The sequence below is a fragment of the Mesoplodon bidens genome (genome assembly GCF_964165515.1).
Source record: "Mesoplodon bidens genome assembly, chromosome: 3".
NCBI lineage: Eukaryota > Metazoa > Chordata > Mammalia > Artiodactyla > Ziphiidae > Mesoplodon > Mesoplodon bidens.
In genome coordinates, this window is record NC_138178.1 from 111,156,690 (window position 1) to 111,180,004 (window position 23,315).

A 23,315-nucleotide genomic window follows, 5' to 3' on the forward strand; every position below is an offset into this window, starting at 1 on the left:
GTGGAGCAACTAAGCCCGTGCACCACAACTACTGAGCCTGTTCTCTAGAGTCCATGAGCCACAACTACTGAGACCATGTGCCACAACTACTGAAGCCCACACGCCTAGAGCCCATGCTCTGCAACAAGAGAAGCAACCACAATGAAAAGCCCGTGCACCGCAACAAAGAGTAGCCCCCACTCACTGCAACTAGAGAAAGCCTGTGCACAGCAATGGAGACCCAACACAGCCAAAAAATTAATTAATTAATTTTTAAAAAAGAAAAAAAAAATTTTTTTAATTGCTTTAAGAATCCTGTCCTGCTTGAACCATATCTTCTTTGAAGAGTTTCATGTCACAGAATCATGCCCATCTTTTGTATGAACTTTTCCAAACCTGTATTCCTACATGCTCAGGTTCATATGGGGTGATTCTGGCCTTCATACTCTTTGGCTTTCCTTAATTGATGTGAAACCATGCAGTTTTTTATTCTTCTAAATTAAAAAAAAAAAAAGACACACATGGTATACAAAGGAGTGAAAAAATAAAAAGCAAGTCACTCCTTCTTCTCCCAGAGGCAAACATTATTATGTGTTTTTTGTATTCTTTGGAAATACTCTATGCATTTTCATGCACATTTATATTTGCATACATATACATATGAGTACATATCACATTTTAAACCCCAACTGGATCAGACCATACACACTGCCCTACAAGTCACTTTTTACTCAGCAATATACCTTGGAGATTGTTTCATATCAGCACAAATAACACTTCATTTTTGTTTACAGCTGTGTAATTTTCATTGTATGGATGAATCCTAATTTTTTCACCAGCCCCATATTGATGTTCATTTGGGATATTTCTATTCTTATATTACAAACATTCTGGAATAAATGTCTTTCACCTATTACATACATATTTTATGTAATATATAAATAACCATACTGCATAAATAATTTTGTGTTCTTCCTTTTCCACATATCATACGTTTTGGAAGTTTTAAAAAGTTATTTTCAGTTTTTCTGTTATAGATACAGCAAAATGAATATCATCCTTAATAATTCAGATGTCATGAGAAATGTCATTTTGATTAATTGTGATTCTAACCTTTGAGGATACAGGATATATTAGAATTGTCCAAACAAAGCTTCTGGCAGATTACAGAACTCTGCAAAACCAATGAAATAAGAAAAAAATTGATATAAACATTTCTTCTCCTTAGCAAACTTTTCTATCAGAGACAAATAAGTTCCACACTTAGAGTTGTCAGACAAAGAAACTTAAGGTCACTATCTCTATTACAGCAAATGTGCAAGTAATATTTGTTAGAGTCCTGGAAATTTAAAAGCTGATTCAAAGAGTACATGTATTCATTGAAAAGTGCAGTCAAATTGTGCCCCAAACAGGTTGTACAAAGTACCTGACTTCCTCAAGTTTCTCATTACCCTGTTCGTTACCAAAAAATTTTATCTTACAGTCAAAATTTGACCAAGAGCATCAAGTTTTCTATTTGTATCCTTAACATTCTGAGAGGTAAGTCAAGAATTGTCCTCTGCACTGCTTTTAGCCAAACAGGTCTTTGGGGAAAGTGCAGTTCCGTCAGTATCCTTCCCACCAACATTCTCTAAGAATTGACTGTCAGATCCTGGATGGCCACCAGTGAACAAATGGAAGACCTGGGAATTTAAAATAAGGGTGGCCCTGACTGTGCAGTGTCATTAGTTCATTCTTCTAATGGTGAAGCAGCTTAACCACTTGGATCTGATTTGTTTACTGTCTCTAGGCTGTAATGTAGTTAATAAAAATGAAAAGTGAATTTCCAGATTTGTTACCAGCTTAGCTACTCTTTAATGCCTTAAGACACAGACACAGACAGGGAGCATCTAGGGCAGAAAATCAAAGACTTCTTTGGCTCTTTCTGGACTCCAGATCTTAAATTCTGTAGCACTTCAGACATGATTGCTGCTGCCAACAGAACTTATCACAAACCAGAGGAACATTTCTCAGTGTAAAGAGTCTCACTTTTCCTCTTTAAGTGTACAGTGTCACTGCACTGAATCATCCTGCACACAGAACCCAGTGTGAGAGACTATACAATTCATTCATTAATTCAACAAAAAAGTATAAGTATCCACTCTCTCAGACTCTGTCCCAGGTTTGGAGATAGTGACACGAACAAAACAGAGAAAAATTACTACCCTCCTGGAGCTCACATTCTCGTAAGGTGGAGTAAGTCAATAAACAGAATAAGTAAAATATAAAATATACTAGATGGGGCTTCCCTGTTGGCTCAGTGGTTGGGGGTCCGCCTGCCGATGCAGGGGATGCGGGTTCGTGCCCCGGTCCAGGAAGATCCCACATGCCGTGGAGCGGCTGGGCCCGTGAGCCATGGCCGCTGAGCCTGCGTGTCCGGAGCCTGTGCTCCGCAACGGGAGAGACCACAACAGTGAGAGGCCCACGTACCACAAAAAAAAAAAAAAAAAGAAAGGCTGAGGAACTGTGCCATGAAGGAGATTAAAAAGACATGCCCAAAAAAAAGACATGACAACTAAATGCATTAGGTCATCCTAGACTGGATTCTGTATCTAAGGGGGTGGGGTGGGGTGAGGTGGGGTGGAAATTTGCTATATAAAGGACACTATGGAACAATTGATAAAATTGGGAGACAGACTGATAAAAAATATTGTATCAATGCTAAATTTCCTGAATTTGGTAACTGTACAGTAGCTACACACTGGTATGTTAAGATTGACATACGAATTTATTTCATCTGATATATATATATATATATATATATATAGAGAGAGAGAGAGAGAGAGAGAGAGAGAGAGACTGAGAGAATGAGACTGCAAATGTGGCAAAAGGTAAAAAATTGGTAAATTTGGATAAAGGTCTTGGGTACTTCTCTGTACTATTCTTGAAACTTTGAACTATTTCAAAATAAAAGCTTGAAAGTATATATCAGATCATACCTGCTTCCCTCTCATACCCTTCTAATGGTTTTCTACCACATTTTAAGGTGAATGCAAAACCCTTACCCTGATCCTTGTGATCTAATTGCCCTGCCTCTATTTTCCACCATCTCCCCCAGGTCACTGGGATTCGGCTCCACTAGCCTTCCTGCTATTCTTCACCTACACAAGTTCCAACTTAGGGTCTTCGTAGCAGCTGCTCCTTCCCTATAATGCCTTGCCCTGATCTTCACAAGGCTGACTCCTTTGTCTTATTCAAGCATCAGTTCACCCATGTCCTTTTCTAAACAAACATAAAGTGCCTAACCCCCAACCCAACCACTTTCCATCACTTCCCTCTATTTTATTTTTATTATGATATTTATCACTACCCCATGTCTCATGTTTTTGTTTGATCATTGTCTGTTCTGCTAAAATGTAAACTCCATGAGACCTTATTTGTCTATTCACTGTATTTCCAGCGCCTGGAACAGTGGAACAAAAGGGACATATTATAAAGTGTTTGCTGAATGAACAGATGTTGCAATAAACATCCTTGTATATATGTATTTGTGTATGCTCTAGTGTAAATTTTGAGAAGTGAGATTCTTGGATCAAGGCGCGTGTGTGAATTTTAAATTGCCGACGTCCCTCCAAAATTACCACACCAATTTATCTTACCCCAACAACCCCTGAGACAGTCTAATATTATTCATTTTTATATTTTCAATATGGTTACAAGGGTATTCAGCTAATAATAATTCATTATGTTATATATTTGTTTCATGCAACTTTCTGTATCTGTGTTATATATTACAATAAAAACAGCTTTAAAATATTTCAGTATTATAGTAATAGAGAATTTGCTTGTAGAAATTCAGCAAGTAAAAGCCAGAGTGATTATTGGATACAAAAGGTATCCAATGTTATTCTTACATAAGTGAATTATTTTTGCAATTTTTTTGATCATGCCAAGGAAAGGGTTGGATGGTTGAGAACAAGAAAATATGTGAGGTATCCTAAAATTGCTTATATTTAATCCTAAACCAGCAAGATCTTAATGTACACTTTCTAACAAAAGCTTTAAAGGAAACTCTTTCAAAAATTTTTGTTTTAGTATATCTTTCTTATGGAACCCAGGACTTTGTAATAACTCTTTCTGAAATAAAAAAGTAAGAGTATATTTATTGGCAAATTAAAAATGCTTAATTTCTAAGGACTAAAGCACTATAACTTTGTTACAATGCCTTCAATAATATTAACAACTCAACAATATTACAACATAATTTTAAGAACCCTAAATATCAGTGAGGCTAAAACTCAGAAGAAGATATACTAACTTCAAGTGAAGGACAAAATGAGAATCTCAATACTTTGGAGTCTAATTACTCTTTTTTTTTTTTTTTTTTGTGGTACACGGGCCTCTCACTGCTGTGGCCTCTCCTGTTGCAGAGCACAGGCTCCGGACGCGCAGGCTCAGCAGCCATGGCTCACGGGCCCAGCCACTCCGTGGCATGTGGGATCTTCCCAGACCGGGGCACGAACCCGTGTCCCCTGCATCGGCAGGCGGACGCTCAACCACTGCGCCACCAGGGAAGCCCTGGAGTCTAATTACTCTTAAACGAGACAAAGAACATCTGTTTTCTTCCACAAGGGTAGTGAAGCTTGCCCTTCTTTTTGTTTTGTTTGTTTTAGGTTCTGTATTTGATTAATTTCATGGCCACAAATGATATATTTGCAAAAAAATTACAGTGGATATTTGAACTCAACAAGCCCACTTTAATTTTTTGCAGTTCTTATAAAATCTTCAAAAAGAAAGCAATAACCTTCTGTATAAAAAAATAAATAAAATTAAATTAAAAAAAAATTTTTAATGTTTCTATTAAAAAAAAGAAAGCAATAATTAGACTGGCACCCCTATGAATGCTCAGTGAAATGAAAACTAAAACTTTTGCTAGAGGGAGACCCATGAGGGAAGCAAATTCAACTCAACCAAGACTTAGGCTGCAGGATTCAGTTCTAAAAGTCGGTCAGATCTGAGCCACAGAACCCACTGGTTCCATTCCGGAAGCACAAATCAGGAATTCAAGGATCATTTATCAGCACCATTTTGCAGTTTGCTGGCAGTACCAGAATTCTAATAAATTAGTTCAAAAGTTCTTTGAACAAGTTCTTCAGGTAATATATCTGAATGGTTCCCTCCCACAGCTGCTAACAATTGCTGATCATGCAAACAATCCAAGTCCATTGAAAAAATATTTTTCCTTTATATATTTATATGTAAACAAACACATAAACATGTCATGTATAATGATTTAGGAAAGTTGTGCTTCTGTTGTTATAAACTATCAATTTTATTTATTGAGGGTTTACTATGTACCATGTTCTATATTGAGGTCTTTACATACTTCCTAGTTATTCCACAGGAACTCTGCTAAGTAAGAATTATTTTCCCCCATTTTACAGTCAAGATATTGATTCTAAGAGAAAAATATGACTTGCTCAAAGTCACATGGATAATTATCAGTGGCTCTAGATTCCTTACCCACTACTCCAGGTTAGCTGTTTCCCCCTCATTGAAGTAAACCTGAACAAATATAAAGAAGCTGTCATGTCAGAAGAAAATGGCAGGGAAGTACTGCATACTTTCCCTTACAGCCATACTCTCATGGCCTAAAAAGGCCACATTCCGGTTTGTAATGGGGAGAGGTACTTCCACCATGATACTCTCTCCCATAAACCACCCATGCTCAACCTTGACCAGTGTGAACTAGGGCTGTGAGTCTCATAGAAAAGAGCAGATATCAAAAACCAATGAAGATACCTGTCTATTTTGGAAAAGTGCTCCAAGAGATTCTGATACCCTGGGGCCCTGACCTAAAGTTGAGAATTGTTGCACAAGGAATGTTAGAAGAGTTTAGAGAATTTCTTCCACCTATTTTCTGCATTTATCTCCTAAATAGGCAGTTGAGTATTGGCTCATGTGCTGCAAACGCTTGGGTCCAAACTCTATTTTATCTGGTTGAAATTCCCAAAACTGCATAGTTTATGCCTAGCATTATTTCTTAGTTTCAGAGCCTATTCAGTTTTGTTCTTTTTACTTCTTTTTGAACATTTGTTCCATTATAAGCTTATTTTTTAAGCTTATTTTTAATGCCATCACTTTTCCATTGAAGTATATATATGCACATATATACATACACATCTATACATAATTCTTGACATATTCAAAAGAATATAAATAATGTATATGTAAACTTTAAGCAAAATAAGATAAAGGTCACCCTGTGTGACTGACAATCTAAGACAACAGAACATTGTCAAAAACTTGTACCTACTTATGTGCTCTCCCTTTATGGTGGAGTGTGCCCTCTCCTTATAAGCAGAGGCTCACAGAATATACCTGGCAGTGTTTTCTGATTTCCATGATAGTGAGTTCTGTTCCTTGTTTTTACTTCCTTAAGCCATTTCATTCAACTTTGGGTCCTTTGAGTATTCATTATTGACTGATGGATTCAGTCTCTAAATATGTTAGTAAGATTGACCTGTAACTTCCTCTGTCATATTGAAATTTGGCTGAATTTGGGATCAAGGGAATAGGGGCCTCATAGAATAAGTTTTCTATTCTCTGAAATAAGTTGTGCAAGTTTACTCCTTAAAAATTTGGTAGAACTCACCTATAAAGCAATCTGGGTCTGGAGTTTTCTTCATGGGAAAATATTAACTGCTAGTTGAATTTTTTAATAGTTTTAGAACTATTTGGGCTTTCTAATCTTTTTGAAACAGTTTGTTTCTAGGATACGTGGAAGAGGCTAATTCTGGAAAACTTAAAGCCTACATCTCTTTAAATATTACCTAACCACTCTCAGTCTAATTAGGACTCCAATTAGATATATATTAGGTTTCCTCATACATCTACTTATTTTCATACTTTCCAGTTCCTTTTCTCCCTCTGTTGTGGTGATTATGGCTGTACCAAATCTGCTATTAAATCCATTTATTGAGTTTTAAAATTTTAAACAATTGTATTTTCCATTTCCAGAAATTCCCTTTTATTTTCAAGTCTACATTTTCATTCCTGACAGTCTTTTTTTGCTTACTTAGTTTTTCAACTGCTTACATTATTTCTTTAAACATTTTTAACACAGCTGCCCTATATTCTATAACTGACAATTCTGACAACTTAAGTCTTTGGGGGGGGGTCTAAATCTGTTCATTTTTTCTGCTGATTCTCATTCATAATGGCTTACCTTCCAATGTGCAGAGTGACCTTTGATTGTGAATGATTGCTTAACCTGCAAACTGAATTGCTGAAGACTTCCTTCAGAGACAATTGCTTCTGCTTCTGCAGTTGCTCATGTTGGATATCCCAGGCTCAAATTCCTCACCTGCTCACCAGGCCAAGGCCCAATATCTTGGTAGCACTGTGGCTATTGACATCTGCCTCATGCTTTCATTGTCCCCTGATCTACTGGTTGCTGTATTTGTGGAAAGAGGGTCCTTGGAGACTTCTACTATTTCTTATGAGACCAGAGATGCCTCAAAGAGTGTGTCCTTGAGAGCCACACTACCAGAAGCAAAAATCTGACTGTGATGGTTTACACAGTGCTAACTCAGTTAAGCTGGAACTCTATTACCCCCAAATCGTCTCCTTCTGTGGTTGTGGGTTTGAGTTCACCAAGAGGAATTTATATGAGATTTACAAAGCAGAGTGAAGCAATGGCCATTACTCTCTGAAAGTTGCTGTAGTCAGACATGCTGACAGAAATACGCAAAGGTGCCCTGCAGGATGGAGCTTGTCCTTGCTCTCCCCTGTCCAGTTTTTCTTCCCGTTACTCACCCTACTGACTCACAGCAGCCCCACACCTACGACCAGATACATAAGTAGTATCAACAGCTTCCCACAGACATGCCCACGAGGCCCCCCATCACTGGACGTGCTTGGCTCCTCTGGTGCCTGACTGGTGAACCCTTCTCCAGCCGTCACTCCCTCCCGGACCTACACTTCCCCAGCCCCTTGTCAACTGTGCAAGATCTAATTCTGATAAAAATCCTTTAACCCATAGCATGCATAATGTCTCTTCTCTTCAGACTGAATGTTGCCTAATATACCGCCATGGCTTTTAAATTTAGCTTAATCGATTATTTGGGGGGGGGGAAAGGCCAGAATGTCTATTTGAAACCCTCATTCAACCAAAAAATCATTTACTGTGCCCCAGCTATATGCCAGGCACTGTCCCAGTCTCTGAGGACATTAAAAACTTGCTTTCAGAGAAAGACAAACACATAAGAAACACTATGTTCTGAAGTAAAGTAAATGATAGAACTCTGCACAGACTCAGAAGAGGGGCAGCCAATCCAGCTGGGTTTGTCAGAGAAGACTTTCAAATGAAGCAACCCTTGAATGGAGTCTTGAAATAAGTTCCTCAAGTTTGAGAAACATAAGGCCTCTTCTTGAAGAGTGTTTGGTCTGTCTGTGAGCTGTGTGTTGACAATTCTTCACCACTTTTCACTATCCTAACTCAAAATATCCTGTGCAGCAGCAGTCTGTGCTATATTTAGCTTGTGAGTAGTGATTTAGTTTTTTCAAAACAATATCATTTGTCATGTAAAATTAAAGCTGTTAGTTTTAAATTAACTGGTTTTATAGATCTTTATATTTAATTTGTAAATATGTTTTGGTTTTATAAGATGAATGAAAGAAATTTATACCTAATTTATGTATATATATATTTAAGTAACTTAATCATATAATTAATTCAAGTCAGCACTAGATGCTGTAAGAATTTTATTTTCTTTAGGAGAAATTTCTATGTTGCTCAGGCTTAAGAAACATGAGGAATCATCCTTAAGTACTTCCTCCCCCTCACCATCCTAACCCTCCTCCCCCAAGAGAAAAACAGTCACCAAGTCATGATGATTTAACATCATGAACCTTTCTTCTTCCCCTCTCCATCTTCACTACCTCTACATTTTCTGAGTCCCTGCAGTGGTTTATCATCACAAGATCTACAGCATCAGAAGCAAGCTCCTTCACATGGGGTCGCTGCACTGTGTTCTGATCTTCACTTGGTACAAGTGTCTCATTATATATCAACATGCCACTGTTTTTTCTCATATATGTATGACGGTTTATCATAAATGCATGACTCCAACACAACCATCATAAGTTCAGTTGCATATGTGAGCACTGAGATATGACAGCAGAACTTAATTATACGGTGATCAGCCTGATTGCCTAGAATACATTTATATAACATTTAAAAAAATTATCATCAAAATAAAAAACAGGGCCTCCCTGGTGGCGCAGTGGTTGAGAGTCCGCCTGCCGATGCAGGGGATACGGGTTCGTGCCCCGGTCTGGGAGGATCCCATATGCCGCGGAGCGGCTGGGCCCGTGAGCCATGGCCGCTGGGCCTGCGCGTCCGGAGCCTGTGCTCCGCAACGGGAGAGGCCACAAGAGTGAGAGGCCCGCATACCGCAAAAAGAAAAATAAAAATAAAAAAAAATAAAAAAAAAATAAAAAACAAAAACCTTTTAAATTCTCACAGATAACTCATGAACAATACCCTCTGCCCTGTTAAGTAAGGCCCATGTAATACATGGCACAGTACCTCTCAACTCAGACTATACCCATGAATAATGGATCCTCAGTTAAAAGTTTTAAAGTTTTGATAGCCAGTAATAGTGCCTACTAAGGCAATTATTAGACATGATTTAACCCCAAAATAAGAGAATTAACTCAAGAAACTGTATATGGTTAAAAAATAATTATTTAAACAGGGTGAGATGTTGCATTAATTTTACAGAGTCTTGACAATAATTATAAGGGGTTCCAATAACTCAGACAAAGCATTCAAATGTTCTGCTTTCCGCCACCCTCTTCCAGAGCTCAAATGACCAGAGCACATGACCTTGTGCCTATCTAACTCTCCCAGCTAATCCTCCAACCTCCTCACTCATGTATTCCAGCTGGACAAGTTCTTCCCTTCATCATGACAACTAACCTGCCTTTTCTTTTGCTTAGAAAACTCGTATACCCATTCTACCTTGCTGGCTCTTTCTCATCATCCAACCACAGGTTACTTAAAGAGAAGGAAATTCAAGGACACTTTTCTTTTATTCATTACTGAAGAGCATCTCATTATATCAGGCCTGTTATGCCGAGCAAATAAAACACGGTCTCACCTCTGGGAAAACATTAAACTCATCAACATTCAAATTATAGGGGTCTCAGAAAAAGAAGAGAAAAAGAAAGGGACTGAGAAAATATTTGAAGAGATTATACTTGAAAACTTCCCTAATATGGGAAAGGAAACAGTTAATCAAGTCCAGGAAGCACAGAGAGTCCCATACAGAGTAAATCCAAGGAGAAACACGCCAAGACACATATTAATCAAACTATCAAAAATTAAATACAAAGAAAAAAGATTAAAAGCAGCAAGGGAAAAACAATAACACACAAGGGAATCCCTCTTTCAGTAGAAATTCTGCAAGCCAGAAGGGAGTGCCAAGACATATTTAAAGTGATGAAGGAGAAAAACCTATAACCAAGATTACCCAGCAAGATCTCATTCAGATTTGATGGAGAAATTAAAACATTTACAGACAAGCAAAAGCTGAGAGAGTTCAGCACCATGAAACCAGCTTTACAACAAATGCTAAAGGAACTTCTCTAGGCAGGAAAAACGAGAGAAGGAAAAGACCTACAATAACAAACCCAAAACAATTAAGAAAATGGTAATAGGAACATACATATCCATAATTACCTTAAATGTAAATGGATTAAATGCTCCAACCAAAAGACATAGACTGGCTGAATGGATACAAAAATAAGACCCATATATATGCTGTCTACAACAGACTCACTTCAGATATAGGGACACATACAGACTGAAAGTGAGGAGATGGAAAAAGATATTCCATGCAAATGGAAATCAAAAGAAAGCTGGAGTAGCAATTCTCATATCAGACAAAATAGACTTTAAAATAAAGACTAATACAAGAGACAAAGAAGGACACTACATAATGATCAAGGATTGATCCCAGAAGAAGATATAACAACTGTAAATATTTATGCACCCAACATAGGAGCACCTCAATACATAAGGCAAATACTAACAGCCATAAGAGGGGAAATTGACAGTAACACAATCATAGTAGGGGACTTTAACATCCCACTTTCACCAATGGACAGAGCATGCAAAATGAAAATAAATAAGGAAACACAAGCTTTAAATGATACATTAAATAAGATGGGCTTAACTGATATTTAGAGGACATTCTATCCCAAAACAACAGAATACACATTCTTCTCAAGTGTTCATGGAACATTCTCCAGGATAGATCATATCTTGGGTCACAAATCTAGCCTTGGTAAATAAAGAAAACTGAAATCATATCAAGTATCTCTTCGGAACCACAACGCCATGAGACTAGATATCAATTACAGGAAAAAATCTGCAAAAAACACAAACACATGGAGGTTAAACAATACACTACTTAATAACCAAGAGATCACTGAAGAAATCAAAGAGGAAAGCAAACAATACTTAGAAACAAATGACAATGAAAACACGATGACCCAAAACCTATGGAATGTAACAAAAGCAGTTCAAAGAGGGAAGTTTAGAGCGATACAATCCTATGTTAAGAAACAAGAAACATCTCAAATAAACAACCTAACCTTACACCTAAAGCAATTAGAGAAAGAAGAACAAAAACACCCCAAAGTTAGCAGAAGGAAAGAAACCATAAAGATCAGATCAGAAATCAATGAAAAAGAAATAAAGGAAACAATAGCAAAGATCAATAAAACCTAAAGCTGTTTCTTTGAGAAGATAAACAAAATTGATAAACCATTAGCCAGACTCATCAAGAAAAAAAGGGAGAAGACTCAAATCAATAGAATTAGAAATGAAAAAGGAGAAGTAACAACTGACACTGTAGAAATACATAGGATTATGAGAGATTACTACAAGCAACTCTATGCCAATAAAATGGACAACCTGGAAGAAATGGACAGATTCTTAGAAATGCAGAACCTTCTGAGACTGAACCAGGAAGAAATAGAAAATATGAACAGACCAATCCCAAGCATTGAAATTGAAACTGTGATTAAAAATCTTCCAACAAACAAAAGCCCAGGACCAGATGGCTTCACAGGCGAATTCTATCAAACATTTAGAGAAGAGCTAACACCTATCCTTCTCAAACTCTTCCAAAATATAAGAGGGAGGAACACTCCCAAACTCATTCTACGAGGTCACCTGATACCAAAACCAGACAAAGATGTCACAAAGAAAGAAAACTACAGGCCAATAACACTGATGAACATAGATGCAAAAATCCTCAACAAAATACTAGCAGACAGAATCCAAAAGCACATGAAAAGGATCATACACCATGATCAAGTGGGGTTTATTCCAGAAATGCAAGGATTCTTCAATATATGCAAATCAATCAATGTGATACACCATATTAACAAATTGAACGAGAAAAATCATATGATCATCTCAATCAATGCAGAGAAAGCTTCAGCAAAATTCAACACCCATTTATGATAAAAAACCCTGTAGAAGGTAGGCATAGAGGGAACTTTCCTCAACATAATAAAGGCCATATATGACAAACCCACAGCCAACAGTGTCCTTAATGGTGAAAAAGTGAAACCATTTCACTAAGATCAGGAGCAAGACAAGGTTGTCCACTCTCACCACTATTATTCAACATAGTTTTGAAACTTTTAGCAACAGAAATCAGAGAAGAAAAAGAAATAAAACTAATCCTTATAGGAAAAGAAGAAGGAAAGCTGTCACTGTTTGCAGATGACATGATACTATACATAGAGAATCCTTAATATGCTACCAGAAAACTACTAGAGCTAATCAATGAATTTGGTAAAGTAGCAGGATACAAAATTAATGCACAGAAATCTCTAGCATTCCTATACACTAATGATGAAAACATCTGAAAGTGAAATTAAGAAAATGCTCCCATTTACCACTGCAACAAAAAGAATAAAATATCTAGGAATAAACCTACCTAAGGAGACAAAAGACCTGAATGCAGAAAACTATAAGACACTGTTGAAAGAAATTAAAGATGATACAAATAGATGGAGAGATATACCATGTTCTTGGATTGGAAGAATCAACATTGTGAAAAGGACTCTACTCCCCAAAGCAATCTACAGATTCAATGCAATCCCTATCAAACTACCACTGGCATTTTTCACAGAACTAGAACAAAATATTTCACAATTTGTATGGAAACACAAAAGACGCTGAATAGCCAAAGCAATCTTGAGAAAGAAAAACAGAGCTGGAGGAATCAGCCTTCCTGAATTCAGATTATACTACAAAGCTGCAGTAATCAAGACAGTGTGGTACTGCCAAAAAAACAGAAATATCGATCAATGGAACAGGATAGAAAGCACAGAGATAAACCCACGCATATATGGTCACCTTATCTTTGATAAAGGAAGCAAGAATATACAGTGGAGAAAAGACAGCCTCTTAAATAAGTGGTGCTGGGAAAACTGGACAGCTACATGTAAAAGTATGAAATTAGAACACTCCCTAACACCATACACAAGAATAAACTCAAAATGGATTAAAGACCTAAATGTAAGTCCAAACACTTCAAACTCTTAGAGGAAAACATAGGCAGAACACTCTATGACATAAATCACAGCAAGATCCTTTCTGACCCACCTCCTAGAGAAATGGAAATAAAAACAAAAATAAACAAATGGGACTTAATGAAACTTAAAATCTTTTGCACAGCAAAGGAAACCATAAACAAGATGAAAAGACAACCCTCAGAATGGGAGAAAATATTTGCAAATGAAGCAACTGACAAAGGATTAATCTCCAAAATTTATAAGCAGCTCATGCAGCTCAATAGCAAAAAACAAACAATCCAATCCAAAAATGGGCAGAAGACCTAAATAGACATTTCTCCAAAGAAGATACACAGATTGCGAACAAACACATGAAAGAATGCTCAACATCATTAATCATTAGAGAAACGCAAATCAAAACTACAATGAGATATCATCTCACACCAGTCAGGATGGCCATCATCAAAAAATCTACAAACAATAAATGCTGGAGAGGGTGTGGTGAAAAGGGAACCCTCTTGCACTGTTGGTGGGAATGTAAATTGATACAGCCACTATGGAGAACAGTATGGAGGTTCCTTAAAAAACTAAAAATAGAACTACCATACGACCCAGCAATCCCACTATTGGGCATATACCCTGAGAAAACCATAATTCAAAAAGAGTCATGTACCACAATGTTCATTGCAGCTCTCTTTACAATAGCCAGGACATGGAAGCAACCTAAGTGTCCATCGACAGATGAATGGATAAAGAAGATGTGGCCCATATATACAATGGAATATTACTCAGCCATAAGAAGAAATGAAATTGAGTTATTTGTAGTGAGGTGGATGGACCTAGAGTCTGTCATACAGAGTGAGGTGAGTCAGAAAGAGAAAAACAAATACCATATGCTAACACATATATATGGAATCTAAGAAAAAAAAGAAGTCATGAAGAAACTAGGGGCAAGACGGGAATAAAGACACAGACCTACTAGAGCATTGACTTGAGGATATGGGGCGGGGGAAGGGTAAGCCGTGATGAAGTGAGAGAGTGGCATGGACATATATACACTATCAAACATAAAATAGATAGTTAGTGGGAAGCAGCCGCATAGCATAGAGAGATCAGTTCAGTGCTTTGTGACCACCTAGAGGGTTGGGAGAGGGAGGGTGGGAGGTAGGTAGGTACAAGAGGGAAGAGATGTGGAGATATATGTATATGTATAACTGATGCACTTTGTTATACAGCAGAAACTAACACACCATTGTAAAGCAATTATACTCCAATAAAGATGTTAAATAAGTAAATAAATTTAAAATTTTTAAAATAATAAATAAATAAATAAATAAAATACGGTTTCAAATATTATTCAGCCATAAAAATTGAAATCTTGCCATTTGCAGCAACATCGATGGACCTTGAGGGCATTATGCTAAGTGAAATAAGGCAGAGAAAAATGTCATTTGATCTCACTTGTATGTGGAATCTAAAAAACAAAAAAATCAAAAAACCAAAGTCACAGATACAGAAGTGGGGGGTTGGGGGTAGAGAAAATGGGTGAAGGGGGTCAAAAGGCACAAACTTCCAGTTATAAACTAAATACATTGTTATTGTTACAGCTATATTCAATACCCTGTGATAAACCATAATGGGAAAGAATGTGAAAAAGAATATATATATGTATAACTGAATCACTTTGCTGTATAGCAGAAATTAACACAACATTGTAACTCAACTATATTTCAATAAAATTTTAAAAAGTTTTAACGGTATATATTGTCTTTTTAGATATAATTTTATTGCATACTTAATGGACTACAATATAAACATAACTTTTATATGCACTAGGAAACCAAAAAATTGGTGTGACTTGCTTTATTGTGATATTCACTTTACTTGAGGGGCATGGAACTGAACAAGCAATATCTCTGGCTATGCCTGTATGAGGTCTCACCTCACCAGTTTTAACAGTGGTTGAGATTTGGGGATCCAGTCTGTAGGATTAGTCAAAAGTTGTCTGAGTGTGATGATATATTCAAGTCTAACATCTCTAACCCTGGCAACTCCAGGTCTTTCTGGGACATTGACAAATTCCAAGGTATAGTAGATATCACATGGTCAACATAAGCTCCTAAAATTCTTCCATTGGAATGTTCCTAGGTTCTGGTAGCTTATGAACTGATAAGAGTTCCTCTAACTTTCAGTATTGTAAAGACTAGGGGCTAATCTCAGGGACCAATCAAGAAATCCAATTAGAAGACTGGGACTGATATCTATGAAACTTATATCTAAAGCAGTGTTTCTCAAAATGTGATCCCCTGTGGCATCAGCATCATCTGAGAACTTGTTAGAAATGCAAATTACAGGGTCCTGCCCTCCACACAATGAATCAGAAATTACAGGGGTGAGGCCCCAAAATCTGTATTTAACAAGACTTCCAGGTAATTCAGATGCACTATAAGGTTTAAGAACCACTGATCAAAGGCATCCTAAAAAGACATTGTCTTTTTTTTTTTTTTTTTCTTTTTGCGGTATGTGGGCCTCTCACTGCTGTGGCCTCTCCCGTTGCGGAGCACAGGCTCCGGACGCGCAGGCCCAGCGGCCATGGCTCACGGGCCCAGCCGCTCCGCGGCATATGGGATCCTCCCAGACCGGGGCACGAACCCGTATCCCCTGCATCGGCAGGCGGACTCTCAACCACTGCGCCACCAGGGAGGCCCGACATTGTCTTTTATGAAGAAGCAGCATAGTAGTAAACAACCTGATAGACCGCACATCTAAAAATTCCAAGAATATGACATACTGATGGAAAAAGTAATCATTAGACCCTTCTTTGTTTTCTAAGAATTGGGCGCCAGGAACACACGGAACCACTTAGTTCACTGGTCTAAGTAGCTGGCCAGAATCTGGGTCCAGATGTGGACAGAAGACAGGGGTATGAAGAAAGTCAGAGAAGCGACCACCAAAAAAAGTTCCAGAATGCCATCAGATTTTAATATTTTATGGTAGAACTGGCCAATCTCATGTTCCACCCCATACAGTGGCACATTGAAAACATATCCGTCTGCTTTAAGCACATTCTTATCCTGCCTGTAAGATTTTTTTTTTTGCTCCCCAAATAAGGTACACATTTAAAAAGACGTCATTGAAGTTTATGGATCTGTGCATTTTGTAAATGCACGGCCATGAACTGCATTCACAGCTGAGGCCTTCCCTCTGATAGAACATATTAAGCCGTCAGTAATGCATTCTCTGTGAGAGCCAAGGGGAAAAGCCTCCTTTCGTCCCTCTTTATGTAGTGACTTCCACAAGTTCTTAGACTCCAGCAGCACAGGAAATCTGTTCCCTTGGAATTTTGTCAATAAAAATAGGAAACAGAAAACTACAAACAAAATTCAAGAAATTACATCCTCCAAGATAATCGTCATTACTAATCAAAAGAGAATGGATGATGCACAAGGCAGAGAAATACAGAACTTACAGTCAAACACACCTGAGGCCCCCATTTCAGAACGCTTAGACTTAGCTACAAGAAAAGTCCCTTTCTAGGCTAATTCCAAAGAATCATGAAGAATTGGATTCTACAGTTTCGGGCAGCTGTGTAATTAACTAAGGGGGAAAAATCAAAAAGGCAGTGAAATTCACCACTTCTTTCTATAACCCTCTTCCACCTCCACATAAACCTTCTTTGCCACCCACATTCAGTCAGTCAAATAACTACCTTTGCAATGTCTCACCCATCACCTTGACCCAAATGTCTAAGGCTGTGTAAAAACAGCATTGTCAGATTTCATAAATGTGCAATGATGACTCACACTGAAGAGAGACATTCTGTCACAAGGGAAACAGAGCTTGTCAAAGGAACTCATATTAAAATTGGGTAGGTCTCAAATTATAGGTTAGAGTGCTTTATTTTTAGAGATAAGTTTTATATTTTGTACTGTTTCTCAAAAACTAAATTTTAATAAATGGTGCTACATTTTTAAAACAGGACTAGTATTTTACTATTATGAATCATTTGAATTTCATATTTGTCAATAATTAAGACAGTTTCTATTTTTAAAGAATTTTAGTATTTAGACTCTATTCTGCTTACTCTTTTTTTTTTTTTTTTTTTCTTTTTGCGGTATGTGGGCCTCTCACTGTTGTGGCCTCTCCCGTTGCGGAGCACAGGCTCCGGACGCGCAGGCCCAGAGGCCATGGCTCACGGGCCCAGCCGCTCCGCGGCATATGGGATCCTCCCAGACCGGGGCACGGACCCGTATCCCCTGCATCGGCAGGCGGACTCTCAACCACTGCGCCACCAGGGAGGCCCTATTCTGCTTACTCTTGAAATTAAATAGCAGTTAATTTTTGGCCCCATAAAACCCTGCATTCTTTTGTCATGTGTGAAGTACACCAATTTATATGTGTTTTACCTTCAAATACCAGCCATTTAACAGTTGGTAAAACATGCTGCAGTAAAGTCATTCTCAACATTGTTTAAATATATATCTTTGAATCATCTACTTCTAGGAGTCAAGTTCCCAAGTTTTCTTTAAACGTTCCTCTTCCTACATCTTTTCTCTATTTTCTCCTCTGTTTCTCCCTGACAATAAAAGATCTAAGGAAAATAACCTAAGGATGAAAATGTATACAGGGTGTGATTCAAAGAATCTCCATCTGGGACTCGGACTTGAAGAAAAGTGTGAGACTTGGGACTTTCATTCACTAATTTCGTTTTCTCCCTTGCCAGGTGTGGAAGTCCCCTTGGCGCTCCCCTCTTTATCATCTTGCTGGTGGTGGTCACAGTGCTGTGTGGCAACTTCTGGGCTGCCCCAGGAGGAGAATGATCAGCTCCTGAGAACAGGCAGGAACAGCATGGCCTCACAGTCCTGCCAGGAAAGGCAGACAGCAACCTAGCCCGCCTTAGCTCTCTCCTGTCCCTCCAAATTATACCCGCAGATAACGTTAAGAGGGAAGGAGTAAAGCCCCTTGGGTAGAAGTTTTTCCACTAAGACCTCATAAGGGGAAGGCCTCTCAGCAGTGAGGTACCCTAGCCTAGAGAGGGGGTAGGCCGGGTAGGCAGGGGGAACTGCCAGCCTCCAGCATTTTAAGTAACTGGTAGTTTTCCATCAGATAACATGAGGCCCTTCCCAAAGCGACCTAGCAGTTTTAGCCCGTTATGCCAGAAAAGTAACAGATTACAATTCCTTGGTATAAAAGGAAATCAGCACAACTTTCTGGGAAGGAAAGATTCCTTTATAGAGAAAAGAGAGGAAGCTACAAAGACAATAAGAAAGAAAACAGACCTAGGAGGAAAAGTTCAGGAGGCTTGGAAGGAAACTATAAAACTTAGAACTTCAAAAGAATAGAAAACTGTATGCAAGGTGCAAGTGTGACTAAAAAGAGAAGGCTAAAAAAAAAAAATGAATGACTGTGTTAAGTCTTTGAAAACTATTTTACAATTCACTCAAAAAAGTAAGAAGGCATAGGGTAAAGAATGAAAGTCTTCGAGGGTTATACAGGGAAAAGAAGCTTCTGACAGTACAGGTTGATAAACGTCAAAATGAGTTATCGAGCAGTTGTGGATTTTAATTACTTACAGAAGTATAAAAAGTGAATTTAAAAAATCTTTATCATATAGCACCTACTACTTGTCTAACCATAACTTTCTGGTTATCTGTCCTGACTACTTTGTAGGACTGTTACAGGTACCAAATAAGATAGTAACACTTGGACCAGACTGGGAAAGAGCTCTCTGGTTCTTTCCATTCAGTCAGACTTGTTGAATGACTATTGACCACTCTTACCCATGTTATAAACGGCATCTAGTTTAACCCTCACAATACTCCTGTGAGGTTAGTAGGAGACACAACGGTGTTCTATTTTACCCTAAGGCCCGTGAAAGCCAGGGATGTAGTTCTAGGTCACAGAGGTAGCCACTAGATGGTGTGAAGAATAAACTGCCTGTAACAGCATTTTCAAAAGATATTAGTGCTGGTTCCCACTTCAGAAAATTCATTCACAATATGCTTTGTTACAACAAGGGTGGGGAAGGAAAGAAACAGAAAAACTCTTTAATCTAGTTCGTTTACTCGGAAGAACAAGTATATCCTGTGACATCTTCCTAACGTTTGCGAATCTGGGGCATCTGTTATGTTTGGGAACAGCTTGCCCAAGTGTTTTCATATAACCACTCTCAACCAACAGTGCTGATAAACTAAGGCATACTGTGTTGTATTGATTTACACTGAAACAAAAAGCTGCCTTTTCACCATGACAGATAACTGAAATGAAATATTTTTTGAATAAATATTTTTGGTTTGTTAAGTCACAGTGAGCTTTCATATTATGCATCAAAACAGATAGTCTTTCCTGAGTTTAAAAAAAATCACAGATATTTTGTAATAAAACATTAAGCAAACATGAACCTGTATCTCTGAAGGGCCAACTTAAGACCAAGTTTTGATGACTGACTCTAAATTCGTCTGTTATCATCAATAAAGGTAATGTCAACGAGGCAACTGAAATTTCTTACATAAGACTTAACTCTAGATTATTCAGCTTTTGATTATCCAGGTTGTAAGAAACTTCCACCTAAGATAATGGGAGAGGACAAAGAAAACCAATGTTAAATACCCATTCAGAGTACTTCCCCGGTGGTCCAGTGGGTAAGATCTGTGCTCCCAATGCAGGGGGTCCGGGTTCGATCCCTGGTCGGGGAACTAGATCCCACATGCATGCTGCAACTAAGAGTTCATATGCCGCAACTAAGTCTGCATGCCACAACTAAAAATCCTGCATGCTACAACTAAGACCCAGTGCAGCCAAAATAAATAAATTAATAATAAATAAATAAATACATTTAAAATAATACCCATTCAGGTAGAGAGTATCAATAGCTCTGAATAAAAATGCCAGAAGAGAATAGAAAGCAGATAGTGGAGAGAAAGGAACAAACACTGCTGTGGGCCAGACAGATTCGCTTAATCTGCTTTAGTTTACACGATAGATAATTTTACCCTTACTTTAGTGCAATGGAAATGGATTCACAATGAAATGAAGTGACATATCCAAAATCATAAATAAGAGTAGAAGCCAAGGGCTTCCCTGGTGGCGCAGTGGTTGAGAGTCCGCCTGCCGATGCAGGGGACACGGGTTCGTGCCCCGGTCCGGGAAGATCCCACATGCCGCGGAGCGGCTGGGCCCGTGAGCCATGGCCGCTGAGCCTGCGCGTCCGGAGCCTGTGGTCCGCAATGGGAGAGGCCACAACAGTGAGAGGCCCGCGTACCGCAAAAAAAAAAAAAAAAAAAAAAAACAGAGTAGAAGCCAAGATTTGAATGCAGATATCTCAAGATTCCAGAGCTCAAATGACCAGAGCACATGAGCTTGTGCCTACCTACCTCTCCCAGCTAATCCCCTTCCCTCCTCGCTCATGTACTCCAGCCTCAGTTCCTCCAGCTGGACAAGTTCTTCCCTTCATCATGACAACTAACCTGCCTGTTCTTTTGCTTAGAAAACTCTTATTCCCACTCTACCTCGCTGGCTCTTTCTCATCTTTCAGTTCTCATCCATTACTTCCTCAGAAAGTGGTGTCCTAACCCAAAATATGATCCCCTGATATATGTCTTCAGAGCACCCAAGTCTTCTCCATTTCATCCGTCATGATTTGTAATTACACATTTAATTGTGTTTTCTCTTTCCCCACTAAACTACAAGCGTCAGCAGTGCAGAGATCCTATCTGTTTGCTCTTTACTCTCTATCCAGTGCCCAACACACAGAACGTATATAACAAATATTTTTGAATGAATGAGAAAGTGAGATACAGGAATTTTCTAAAGTTAGCCATTATCTAAAATGCCCCTAATTCTAGTCTATCTAATAAGGTTAAGTTAGCCAAGAACATTTAGAATTTATGGTGGCAGAGGACTTCTCAGGCCATTACTGGTGTGCCACAATGGGATATTAGCAATGAGAAAAGAGACTAATATCCACTTCATCAAAAGCTCACTGATCAAAATACACATGAGAAAGCCATGGAAAACACCTCCTGGCCCTGCAGCCCTCACCATGCTGGGAAATCAGCACTGTCCTGGGGATTGATGGTCACTTCCTTGACCAAGAGGCCATGTTTTCCTCATTAGTAACACAGCCATCATAGCGTGGCTGATCTGGGTTCCCAAAAGACAGTCTGATTAAATCATGTGCCTAGTCTCATTACCAACTCTTCAACATTAATTACTGAAAACTAATCCACGCTTACGCCTTTCATGTTTTATACTTAAAGGCATAAGTCTGGTCTTCCAATGATGTTCCTGATTTTTGTTCTAGGCTTCAGTTACAACAAAATTTGCTTAGGTAATTTCCTGTGATTGAAAAGCTAATGCATTCTAGTTAAGCAAAGACTGAGCAGCAAAGCAAAATACTTCAGTTTTCATTCAGTTCTGTTACTACCTAACTATGTGCACTTGGAGGCCAAATAGTTTTAACCCCTATAATTTAACTGTCTTAATTTTCCTATCTGTAAAATTATAATCATCACTCTGACAGATGTATAGCTAGTCTGAGTACTTGTCAGATTCTCAGAGACATCTGGGTGACTGAACTTTGCTCTAATTCTGCAGCTCCTCTAAGATCAGAAAAGATCCTAGACCAGACTGTGCTAGCCTGGGGAGAATGAATAGGTTAAAAGAGGGTGTGGTGCTCACTCCAGCAGCACATATATAATACTAAAATTGGAAATATACAGGGGACTTCCCGGGTAGTGCAGTGGTTGAGAATCTGCCTGCCAATGCAGGGGACACGGGTTCAATCCCTGGTCCGGGGAGATCTCACATGACATGGAGCAACTAAGCCCGTGCACCACAACTACTGAGCCTGTGCTCTAGAGCCTGCAAGCCACAACTACTGAGCCCACATGCCACAATTACTGAAGCCTGCGCGCCTAGAGCCCATGCTCCACAACAAGAGAAGCCACTGCAATGAGAAGCCCACACACCGCAACGAAGAGTAGGCCCTGCTCGCTGCAACTAGAGAAAGCCTGTGCACAGCAATGAAGACCCAATGCAGCCAACAAATAAATAAAATTAAAAAAAGGAAATATACAGAGAAGATTAGAAGATTCTTAACAAAGGAATGAGCATATGAAGCCTTTACCCTGACAGTTACCCAGACAACCATTATTTGGATTTGGGGGAAAAATCAATTTTTAAACTTTGAATTTCTTAAGCAAACTTCTTTTGAACCTTTCTTACTTATAATATCCATCCCTGGACATTCTGTATTCCAAATATTTGTGATGCTAAGAAGTGAAGCTCATTTTATGTGATCATCATGCATTGTAATATACTTTTGGTAGATATTTAAGAATATTAAACCCTCATTTAAATGTCACGTGCACACACACACACACACACACACACACATCCTTGTGTGTCATTCTTGGTCCCTGGGCAAGGATGACCCATAAATTTGTGAAGCATTTCGTATTTTTAAAACTAGGGGAAAAAAGAGTGTGTGTTGATGCTTGTGTATACTATGTTGTACCAGTCTCTATGGCATATTGTATAACACCAAGGTGGATGATCTGATCATAAAGATCCAGCTAGGCTTGGGGCAGGGGAGGGTGGGTCTGTCCATTGCTCAGATTACACTTCCCAGTGTAATCCTCACTCGGATTTAATCATATACAATGATGTTGAAGCCCTCTTTGGGAGACCCAGAGGCATACACATTGTGTCTGTCATTGGAGAACATTGTTGACATCTCTATTGTGTATCCTGAT